Source organism: Vicugna pacos, chromosome 5, assembly GCF_048564905.1.
Source record: "Vicugna pacos chromosome 5, VicPac4, whole genome shotgun sequence".
NCBI lineage: Eukaryota > Metazoa > Chordata > Mammalia > Artiodactyla > Camelidae > Vicugna > Vicugna pacos.
This window is the reverse complement of record NC_132991.1, coordinates 611,879-624,215: the sequence shown is the minus strand read 5'-3', so window position 1 is coordinate 624,215 and position 12,337 is coordinate 611,879. Positions and strand designations below refer to the sequence as shown.

At 36.8% G+C, this 12,337-nt stretch overlaps 1 pseudogene; it reads left to right on the top strand.

The window, feature by feature from the left end:
• Window positions 1-12,337, top strand: part of LOC116276546 (dual specificity tyrosine-phosphorylation-regulated kinase 1A-like) — a 118,122-nt pseudogene that overhangs the window by 59,906 nt on the left and 45,879 nt on the right.

Here is a 12,337-nt window from a genome sequence, read left to right as displayed (position 1 = left end):
TAATTCTGGATTTGTGATTATGGCATTACAGTAGTGAAAAACAGAAAATTTTATTATCTAACATGAAATCACAATGAAAGTTAGTGAAGAAAGTGTTGTTTAGTTTGTAGGAATTAATTTGTTCTTCCCACGTGTTTTGAGCATCTACTCTGTACAAGGCACTATTGGAAGCACTGAAGTGCAGTCTGATCCAAAGGCCAATTTTTTGTGGATGGAATGCATCTTGTTTATATATACATATGTTCCTGAAATAGTAACTTCTGTTGCCAAAAGTATGTAAGAAAAGTAAGATATTTAGAATTAGCTAATCGACTTGGCCTTGTAGGCAGTTTGGCCAGTTGTGAAAAGGTTAGCAGTGTCACGACATGCCAGGTGCATAGTGCACACTTAACACTGTGTGCATAAAAATGTGGTAATCAGAATTACTTTCATAGCCAATTTCAGGTCTGTGCAGTACATTAAAAAATCTTTTTTTGATTGTGTGATTTTGTGTTTTAAGTGAGCATAGTTACTCCTGGAAAGATGTAGTCATTGGTTCTTTCTTCCAGTGTTTGAAATACCTGTGGAGTTGTAAGTGGGCAAGTTGAAAACTTAAACATATTTATAGTTTTGAACATAACTAATTTTAATAAATGCATATGTTTATTTTATTGGTATATATTATGCATGGCTCAATTATTTTGCCCAACAGATAGCCTAAAAACGATTCCACCAAGAAGCTAGAATACACTCCTAAAATTAACAGGGAGCCCCTGGCCCAGTGCTGTGATTCAGAGCGTGCAGCTGGGCGTGAGTCTGCCTTAGTTCTCTTCTCATCTGTGTTATTTTACTGGCTCTAGGACCTTGATCAAGTAACATTACCTCAGGAACACAGGTTTCTCATTTGTAAAATGGTGATAGGAGCATTACATATTTTCGTGAGACTGTTAAGAAGATTACATGAAAGATGTAAAAATTTGCATGCCCAAAATATGGTGTATAGCAAACACTTGCTGCTACAGTTATTATTTTGTTGTTAACTATTTAAGTAACTCATTCGTTTCTAATGGTAGTTATACCTTCTGTCAACTCTTACTATGGTTGGTAATGAAGTATTTCACTGGTTCAGATTTTGTGAAACCTCACAGTGAGTCTGCACTCCAGTAGTCCAAGAAGGGTCTTGCCGAGAACATTACCTGCTTGAAAACAATGCCAGTGCTTAAAAAATAAGAAAGGAAATAGATTATGAGAAACTGTTTCATTACCTTAAATGCTTACAGCTTCATTTGCATGCAGATAATTGACATGTTTATACTGATATTGTCTGTTCCTTCAGTCTCCAAGGACTGGTATGAGAACCAAATACTCTGTGAACCTAGTTATACCTGTTTATATTTAAAAAATAAAACAATATGTATTTTAAAAATTAATTCAGATTATCTTACTATATTTTCAGACAAATAGTTGTAATCAGTTTGTCCCTTGAACCTTATTTGGAACTTTGAGAAGGAGAGATCATGGGAAAAAATAATCATTAACTGAATACAGTAATTCAGTGAATTTTCTATCTGGGTAACAACTTTTAGAATTGAGTACAGATGCAGAGGAAACTAATGTTAAGATCGGTTTGCTCACTGCTGTGGTCCCTCCAACTTCTCATGCTGCAGGGATGGTGATTCCTTTCTGTTCCGTCCACTGTTATCTCTGCCCTCCTCTCTTCTTTTTTGTTAGTGTGAGTTAACTTGGTTAATTTTCCCAAGACTCCAGACATTTCTGTCAGGCCTCAGTGTGATGTGCTTGCTTTCTCTTTGCCCCTCAAATTGACCGGAGTGTCCTTTGAAAGGGGCTGCATCAGGGGCTCCTGGCTCAGCAGATTTTGCTGGTATAAATGTCTGTAAGAAAGCTAGACAGGACTCCAAGGGTGGCTAGTGGTAGGGACTGTAGGTACCCTGATGTAATTAATTGGTTTTGAGGATCAGGATCTCTTGGTTGCAAGAAGCCCCACTGGGAACCCCTTTACTGAGGCTTGCCACGTGGCAGAGTCGGGTGGGAACAACAACCCAGCATCATTGGCATGCTAGTTGCAGTGCCCCTGGGTGTGCTTGTGTAGGGAGGACATTCATGTTCCTGCTCCAGCCCCCATCTAGCAGGAAGCTCACAGTTGTACTCTGCTTACTGGATGATGAAAGACGTGGTTTAGCATTGTGCTGGGAGTACGGCTGAAATGGGTTTTTTAAAAGAAAGTTTCATTAGCTTTAAGGTGTCCTCTGGAACTTATTTGTGGTCAGCTCTTAGTGTATCAGAAGTAGAGATATTGGTGTTATGGATTCATTTGTTTATTCAACAAGTATTTATTAAAGAACCTACTGTGTGCCAGGCACTGTTGTAGGCAAAGGTAATACAACATTGAACAAAATCCCTGTGCCACATGGAGTTTTCTTTGTAGTTGAAGGAGAACAACCAAAACCAGTAAATGAGCAAATGTATACTAGTATGTCAGGTGGTGATAACTCAGCAGGGCGGGGGCCAAGGGAACATGGAGGGCAAGCCCAGATGCGTCAGGTGGAGGGCATGCTTTACTCAATTATGCTAAAGAAGTGAGTGCAGATTTCAGCCTTGCTTATATTATAGGCAGACGCTTGTTGGAGGGCAGGCTCTAGGGGTGTTGGGAGCTGCACTTCTGCAGCACCAAACTCCATCTCTGCCCTGTGACCAGCTTGCTTCATGGTGCCTGCTGGGTCCTAAAATCTTGTCTTAGGAGGCTGGAAGATGAGTTAGTCTTTGCCTGCTGTGAACCAGGTCAGGCTTAGGAATAATTCAGAAGTTTTTCCTTGGCTAATTGTATGGTGGAGAAGCCCTCTTGGGCAGCGTATCATGCATGTCTCCTGAACCAGGGGTATGTCTATAATGCTGTTGTTTAATTTGGGGAACAGAACTGAAGCCTTGGGCAGCTGGGCATATTATCTTCTCATTTCATTTATTTTTCCAGTGGTTGTCTTCATTGGATTCCAGTTTAAAGAGATAACTGAAACTTCTAATGTAGATGTCTTTTTTTTTTTAATAATACATATACACAGGTTACAAAAGAGGGAATTCATGCCAGTACAGTACAGTTAAAGTGATAGTCTTTTCTGTCTATTTAAGGTGATGCCTGATATTGTCATGTTACAGAGGCAGATGCCCCAAACGTTCCATGATCCAGCTACTGCTCCCCTGAGAAAACTTTGTTGACTTGATCAAAACATAAAAGCATATTAATGAGGTAAGACTATTGATTTGTTGTAACACCATCTATCTTGGAATAGAGTAGGGGAAAGAAGTTATTTTGTGATGTATTTAAACATACTAAAATTTTTTACTCCCAATGATTTGTCATATTGATGACTATTATGAAGACTGGTACGTTAATGATTTATAGATAGTATAATTACATAAAAGAAAAAAGGCATATTAACAGGGACTACAGATAATTAAGATAATTATGGATAACTTTCCTTCTTTTTCAAAATGTTTAATATAGGCTGAGTTATCATTTTTATAATAACTCCTCTTCAAAACAAGAAAGGGGAAGGGAGGGAATAATGACACTGGAAAAGTCTGAATATGTTAGAATTTTGCTTGAATTTTCTTTTATCTGTTTCTCCTATTGCCGTGGATGTCAGGAATCTCTGAGATGTATTCAGTACCCAGTTACAGGCATCTGGCCTAGTTTATCTATATTATTTTCTTTTTAAATTGATATGTGTTCTTTTATCTGTATCTTTTCATTGTAAGATATCTGAAAGCCTTTTTGGTGGAAGTAAGTATGATAAAAAAAATGCACTTTAAATTACTCATCTTCCAACTTGACTCTTTGCCTCCAAAAATTATTTTTCTGGTGTTGTCTTAGACCTCTGGCATGATTGTTACTTGCATCTAACCGCAATACTAGCTCTGTAATTAATTATTAAATGAGCTTTTCTGGAGAAGAGTGCTTGTAATTTCTTTCCTTTTCTAGGGGGCCCTACATCCTTTCCCACTGAAGGCTTATCAGTGTTAGAGCCACTTATCTAAAAAGATGTTTTTACGTGTGTATAAGTTTTATAATAGTTTGATGCCATTTAATGCCAGTATTTATGTTACTGTGGCATTGTGGCAAGGTAAAATTGGAATGAACTCAATGAGGAACACTTCTAAATTGGATTTTGTACATAATTAATGTGTTATAAAAGATGTACAAACCAGCTTTTGGTTATCTGAAAATATCTGATAAAATAGTTAACACTTTATTAATGTCAGTTTGTTACTATCTGATAAGTTGTTAAACTGTTAACAGTAACTCTCTTGAAGCCTGTTTTTAACTGTTTTGCCACCTTGTAACCTAGAATTTTTGTGATGTTGCTCCTGCAGTGTAATTTATATCTTCCTCAGTTAGTTACCAATCACTTGGACTATTGCCTAGTCCACCTATTACTTTTTACTATTCTTAGAAACTAAAAGAAAAACAGATGTAAGGAAAATAACTCATTTTGTGATCAACCACAAGGTTCATGGCCTTTAGTGTGTACGGGATAGGTAGGGAGCATGTCTGTTTCTCATTAATGTGTTGTTATAGGCTTAAAAACTGGGCATGTCTCAGAGGCCCCTTTTATATTAGTAAAACATCAGTTCATATACATTTAAACTTTCATTTTTAAACTCTTTTGCCTTAGGATCAAATATAAAACTGGGATTGACTAGAAGGGGGCATGAAGAAACTTGAATATAAGGAGGATGAAAATGTTATTTATTTTGTTTGGCATTTGTTGATTGCATCAACATGTGCAATTTTCCAAAATTCCTCATATGATAACACTCTTGAGATCTATGCCATTTCACTGTATATAAATTATATCTTGGTTTAAAAAAATTAATGTAGATCATGTCCTGTTACTCTTCTTGAATGGGAGGCGTTGCTCCAGTCCCTTAACATCTATTTATAAAATGTATAAACCGTATAATTCTAAAGGGAACTTTACTGCAGAAATTTTCCCTGGTTATATATTAGTGTTATTCTGTAAATCAAATAGCAACTATAGAAAATTCTTTATTTCATTTGTGTGTGTGTGTGTTAAAGAATAAAAATCCCATCTATTTCCTACCGATAGCAGATTTGTCTCATATATACTCTTGATATATGGTGTGTGCGCCCCCCCCCCCCCAGTGATTTTAATGACACACTTAACACTGTGTATTCTCACTTCAGGTTTACTATGCAAAAAAGAAGCAAGGAGACCAACAGGGCCAGGGAGATGATTCCATTCGTAAGAAGGAGCAGAAGGTTATAATGATGGTTATGATGATGATAACCATGATTATATTGTAAAATACGGAGACAAGTGGATGGATGATTACGAAATTGACTCCTTGATAGGCATAGGTTCCTTTGGACAAGTAAGTTAATGGAAAATGCTGAATTTTATAGTTAGAAAGAATGTATTAGTGAATCATGTTGTTACATCTTTTTCTCAATAGTACACTTTTAATGTTTGTAAATAGATCTCAGCAACGGACAAGTAAGTATGTGGATTATCGTTGTTCTGTGAAGGTACTAATACTGCATCAGCTCTAAAAACTCCATGAGCAGTTTTTTGTGGGTTTTTTTGTTTTTCGGGTTTTTTGAACTTATTTTCTGAGGCTACCAGGTAGCTACTTTACTAAGTGGTTGATTTTAATCACTGATAGATAGTATTGCCTCTTTCACAGGGGCTTTGGAGTCTGTGGGTGGTTCTTCATTATGTATGTTAGAGATAATTGTATTCCTGTCTGATACTCCTCTTCAAGGAGAAAAACACTTAACTATCTTCAGCTGGCCCAGCAGGTGCCCTCTCACTTTTTCAGAGGCTTGGATGCCATGGGCTGTGCCTTGACTTTGTCTCTCGGCTCCTCTTCTAACTCTGCCAGGCCTCTGAGTGGGCAGACAGTCTCCAGGATGTCGTTCTCAGGCCTTCCACAGTGCCAGCGTGGCTAAGTCTGTGACTGGTGGAGTTCTGATGTGCAGGGCAACTCAGGCAGCACGGCTGCTTAGGAAAGTGAGGAAGGAACTCCAGGGGACCTGGTTTTTTCACTTCCTTCCTGGCCTCTTCTCTACCCACAACTCTCCTCTCCTCACTTGCCCATCCCGCCCAACACAGAGGACAAAACCCTCACTGCATCAGTGTCTTGTATCAGCTGAGCCCAGACTGAGCTGTCAGTCCTTCCTCCTTGCCCTTCATGATGCTTTTCTCGGGCTGTGGCTTCCCCAGCTGTTCCCACTCCTAAATCCCCTGTCTCATTGGGTCGCAGAGCTGTTTTATTTGAGGTATGGTTTCCTGTTCCTCCCATTCTCCATTGCCTTTCAACTTTTCTGCAGTGAAGCAGTTATTAATTTGCAATCCAAATACTTTTGACTTTTTGACAATTTTGGGGGTTGTTTTTGTTTTTTCTTAAACTGTGGCACCTACATGTTCCTACTTATCTGTTCCTGCCCTGTGAGGAACAAAATATGCCTCTATCACCCTGTGAGGAAATGTTTTCCTGTGTGAATCTGATCATGTTTAGGACAGAAAGAATACTGTAAGCCATTAGCAGCCACAGGCTGAGACTAGGACACACCTAAGTGATGAAACCTGAAGGAGATATGAACAAGGTTGTTAGCAGAGCTCTGCAGCTCTGGGGTGGCTCTGCCAGGCCCTGGTGTCACGTGTACAGTATGCCTGCCCCTTTCCATGATGTCAAGGAATTTTTGTAATTATACATAATTCAGGCCTTTTCCCTTAATTCTAACCTCTTTCTTCTGAGTCAGGGGTTAGTGTTATGGGAGCCCTTCTGTATCAAAATAATACTTCTTGTCAGAAGCAGCTTCTACTTCTCTGTCAGGGCCTCTTAAGGAAAGGTGTTTCTGAGGCCTACCACTTATGTAAGTAAGGCTGTGAATGTGCCAGGTGGAGTGATTTCTGTCTCCACCCTCAAAATCACACCGACACTCTGGCAGTTGCCTCCAGCAGGGTGTTGTCTAACTTCTGTGATGCCCACTGTGCAAGTCATGGCCATGCGGCTTGCTCTTTAAACTTAGTTTTCCCTGACACTTACTCTTCAAGCTCGCAGTGATCTTCCCTCTCCCCTTTACCTTTTCTCATACTATGATTTCTAAGAGCACGCTAGCATCATATACTTGTGAAAATACAGGCCTGTTTGACATCAGGATTCATTTTCCCAGATGAGACTGTTTGACGCCTTTCTCCTAGGCTGAAGTGTGTTCAGGGTCAGGACTTGTCACTTGCCAAATAAATTCTTCCTTATTGACTTTGTCAAGCTTTCTCTAAATTCCCTGCCAGGTCCTTGTCAAATAAGCAGCTCCTTCATTTCTTAAGCCAGTGGTTATCAGTCCTGACTGCACATTGAAAATTTCCAGGGAGCTTTGGGGGTGGGGGTTGGGGAGGGAGGACTGGCCTCAGCGCCAGACTAATGAACTCAGAACCTCTGACTGAATTCTGGACATTGGCATCCTTGACAACTGCCTATTGAATGTATAATTCAAGGTCCAAAATCATTGTTTTACCACTGAGCCAGTTAACTATTTGTAAAGTCAGTAAATAGCTGGGGTCCTGTTAGTGGCCTTTGTCCTGGAGACCATGAGGATCTGGGCACTTAACTGCCACCCTTGATGTAGTCAGTATGGTCAGTGAAAGAGATGAGTATCAAAACTGCTTGATCATGGTCAGATGTTTACACGGGTCACCTCTGATTTAAAAGGCAGTAGGCAGTAGTTTATTTTAGAATTGGGTGAAACCAGAGATACTGCATTTTTTTATTTCAAGTTTGATTTCAGCTAAACCATGTATGATCTGTCATTGACAATAACCTTGACTGATGTGGATCTTGGACCATGCATCCATTTTCTTCCTCTAATCCAGTGATGCTCACCCAAAACATTGGAATCACTTGGAGTTCTGCATGCATCTCCAGACTTTCTGAATATGCTAGAAAATGTGTCTAAAGCTATTATCTATTCAGACTGTATATAATATTACAGAAATAAGAATATTTAATCAGGTATAGTGGTTATTTCTAATTTGTATAGATAAAGTTTTCTTTTCTTTGTGTTTGTTTCCTAGTTTTTAATGTAAATTTCTTTGTCAACAGTGTGAAACTTGTTTAAATGAATAAAGTTTAAAATGAGAGGTGTGCAGTCATTTGTTCATGAACACTTCAGTTTCCTTAGCATTAATTCTCATTTTAAAACTCAAAATCCTCTTATTATGGTATTTTAACTTATTTCCTGCTTATTTAAAAGAAATTTTTTAGTCTAAACTAATTCTCTTACATGCCAATGAAAATCTAATTTAAATTTAGAAAGTTATCTACATTTTTCAGGTGACTTACAGCCTTTTAAATATCTCACATGTATACTTGGAATTTAAACCAGGTTTTTCTCTCATTAAAAGAATAGTCAGACATATTGTTTTATAATGTTATTTAGTAAGAAAGGTGGAAAACGAAAGCACTTGTCAACATTCATAATTTATTTTTGAAAGAGGAAAATAGTTATTCTAATTTTGTTAAGAAACTTATCTACCTTGTGGATGTTTAGAAATACTAGAAGGATGCAAAAAAATCCAGTTGAAAAGATTGACTTAAAGTGACAATAAAGTAGTGAATGGATGCTGTTGAATGGAAATGGACAGAATCTCATATTTAGGAAGGTCATAAAAATGGGAATTCGATAAATGTATAATTAAGATGAATTATAAGTTGTTGTTAATGAAATAGATATTATTTATCTTTTTTCGCTTTTAGGTTGTAAAGGCATATGATCGTGTGGAGCAAGAATGGGCTGCCCTTAAAATAATAAAGAACAAGAAGGCTTTCCTGAATCAAGCCCAGAGAGAAGTGCGACTTCTTGAGCTCATGAACAAACATGACACTGAAATGAGATACTACATAGGTAAACAGACAGACAGACAAAGCAGTGCGCCCTGACCCAGACCAAAGATTTGAGTTAATGGTTATTTTTACATGACAATATGTTGATTTTATCTTAAAGTGATTGAATAAAAATCAGTTATTTCTGTTAGAGAGCATACAGATTCTATATATGTTACTTGATCTGGCGGTAGTATTTCAAATCTTTAGGAATGACATTCCAGGTGGTACATAGTCTAAAAACAAATAAGAATAGTCTCTCTCTCTCTCTTTTGCAACTTATGAGTGCCATTTGTTTGCTTTAATGATACATTAAACTCCAGAGATTTCTTTGTTAACTTTAATCGTTTCTAATACAGCTCAGAAATTAGAAGTGAGGTACCATGTTGTTAATGATTATAGAACCATTTTTGGAATGTCTTCCTCAGTAAATAACAGCCACCATGTCTTGAACGTCTACCATATTGCTTGTACTTTTCCTCCATTGTCTGCAGTAGTCATAGCAGTCCTGTCAGGAAGGTGGTCGAATCCTTACACTGCAGATGGTCTCAAGGAGTAACATACCCAAGGCCCCAGGGCTCTGAAAACAAAAAAAAGGGACAGAGGAGTTATGAAAATAGTGACTTCTAGGGCCAATTGATACATGGGTAAACTATCTTCTAATTATATATTCTTTAATACTGTTTTTAATCAAATCTAAGATGCCAGTGATCGTCAGACATCAATATTTTATTTGATGACACTGAAATGAAATGCCACCAAGAAGAAACAAATTGCTGCCAATAAAAATAAGATGCTATAAATTGTAAGATCGAGACCTTAGGATCATTTAATTATATAATTTTAAAAATAGGCATATATTAGCAACTCATGTTCAGAAATGCTGGCTGGTTTACCTGGTAACCATGAGGTTAAGTCATTAAAATTATTAACAAACTCCTTTTTAATAAATTAGGAGAGGGCATTGTGGCCTCCAAGATGATAGAAACGAACACTGATGTTTAAAGATATATGGTCCAGTGACTCAGATTAGATTTCATATATGAAACACCTTCTTTCCTTATTGTTGCAATAAAATGAGCTTACCCTATTCATTTTCTTCCTTAGTGTCCTTATAGATCGTCTGATACAGTCCATAGTAACAACATTTGCATTTGAACCCTTTTATCGTCTAATTCACTGAATGTTTGGTCTTCAGTGTTAGTTACAACTTAGTATAAACTGGGCACATTTCCATTCGATGGGTTAGAAGGCCGGGAAGGACATTCTGAGGATGCTTGACTTATGATCTGAACATACCTCACCTCTTCTTCCTCTTCACTCTTGTGTTTTATTTTGAGTTTTTGCTTAAGTGGTCGACAAAATATTGATTGCATTAGTATAACATTTTAATTTTGCCTTTTTTGAAAGAAAACATGAAATGTTAGCTACTTGGTTATGTTACAATAATGGCTGTCTTTTTTGTTTTTAATAAACTGACTTTAATGATCATTAATTGCATTAGTCATTACAGATACTCTTTTGGATGAATTTTTAAAACTTCTTTAGGAAGATGCCGAATTAATGTGCAGTGTCTCAAGAAACTGAGGTTCTATATGGGAATACTAGCCAAAAAAAAAAAAAAAAAAACCTTTAGATTTAGCCTTGCCAGTAGAGTAGATACAATTAAATTTAAGGTGTCTGGAAGTTGTGTTGCCTTTTTATGATATAAATTACTTTTTATTTTGAAGTGATTGATCAATATAATTTATTCTGATGAGTTTTATAGTCTTAAGTCTTTAAACTAAAAAAAAAGTCTACTTTTTAAAATATTTTTAAACCATGCAGCATAATTTCTTTTGTGGATTATTTGGTCCCTGCCATGGTCTAGAAATGATAAGTATGCTTATGAATGGAGAAAGAGCATAGAATATATTACTTGCTATAACTATGGACCCTCTAAAAAGGCTTAATAGTCAACACATTGCTTCAAAAAGTGGTGCTTTAAGTATTAACACTGACTTCACATGAGATGAAGTCATTCAATAAATTAAAGCATTGCCCTTCAGTATAAAACTTCTTACATATACCAAATTGAGCACCTGTAACTCAACAGGAATGATCTAAAACAACCATTTGTCAAGGCTACCTTCATTTTGGTCTTTAAGTATCATTTGAAACAGAAGTTTCTCTACAGAGCTATCTGGAGTAACTATGACAGTATTCCATGTCTGGTCCCTGAGAACAGGGGTACACATGGCCTTGCAGTGGTGGTACTTGTATCATAAATTGCTTATTGGCAGACACTATACCTATTTAATTCAGCAGATAAACAACTTAGATATTTTTAACTGTTTAAAGAATGTGCTGTTTACTGTAGAATGCTGATCTCCAAACTTTAACTTGATTTTCACTCTGCATTTGACATTGTAACTGTGAGTTCATGTGTATGTTATTCTCATTTAATTGGTATGTTTAATTTAACATGAAACTTTTTTCTCTTTCAGTGCATTTAAAACGTCACTTTATGTTTCAAAACCATCTGTTTAGTTTTTGAAATGCTGTCCTACAACCTCTATGACTTGTTGAGGAACACCAATTTTCGAGGTGTCTCTTTGAACCTAACACGAAAGTTTGCACAGCAGATGTGCACTGCACTGCTTTTCCTTGTGACTCCAGAACTTAGTATCATTCACTGTGACCTAAAACCTGAGAATATCCTTCTTTGTAACCCCAAACGCAGTGCAATCAAGATTGCTGAGTTCGGCAGTTCTCGTCATTTGGGGCAGCGGGTAAGTATATTTCAGGACTTGTAAATTAAAATATAGAAATAAGTAGAACAGTGTAGGTAGATACTTGAAGTGTTATTAATCTGTGTACAGTTTGGAGATAATTACAGGATGGTTATCTTTAAAATGTAGCACTTGAATCACTTATGTTGATACTTTGAGGAGATACCTTTCAAATTGCAAACAGTAATACTTTGAATTAGAAGGTGTTGGTTTTTCAAAGTTTATTTTAAAAAATTACATGTATGCTAAAAGACTAAGAGAAAATAGGTGACGAATATGTTAAATATTAGGTGCTTTGTTCTAACTTTATTTCCCAAAAAGGGGTTTTAGTATAAATTTGGGGAGATTCCAGTACTAGAACATTGAATCTTTGCTGTAAAATATTTCTCTAAATATAGATCCAAGCAGTGTTTTTCCTCGAAAATAGATGGATTAAAAATAAAAAGCAGGTAATTTTGCATTACACATGGTAATACAGTGGAGAAGCTACGCAGTTGATAAACATCAACTTATTTTGACAAATAAGTTTAAATCCTTTTTTCCTTATATAAATTCTGACACATCCAAACTAGTTTCCTTCAGAGTGCAAAAAACAGACGTGTCCATAGCAATAAGTAGGTTTAGGTGTAGCTAATTTAGGAAAGCATTTTTTCCCTAAAATTCTT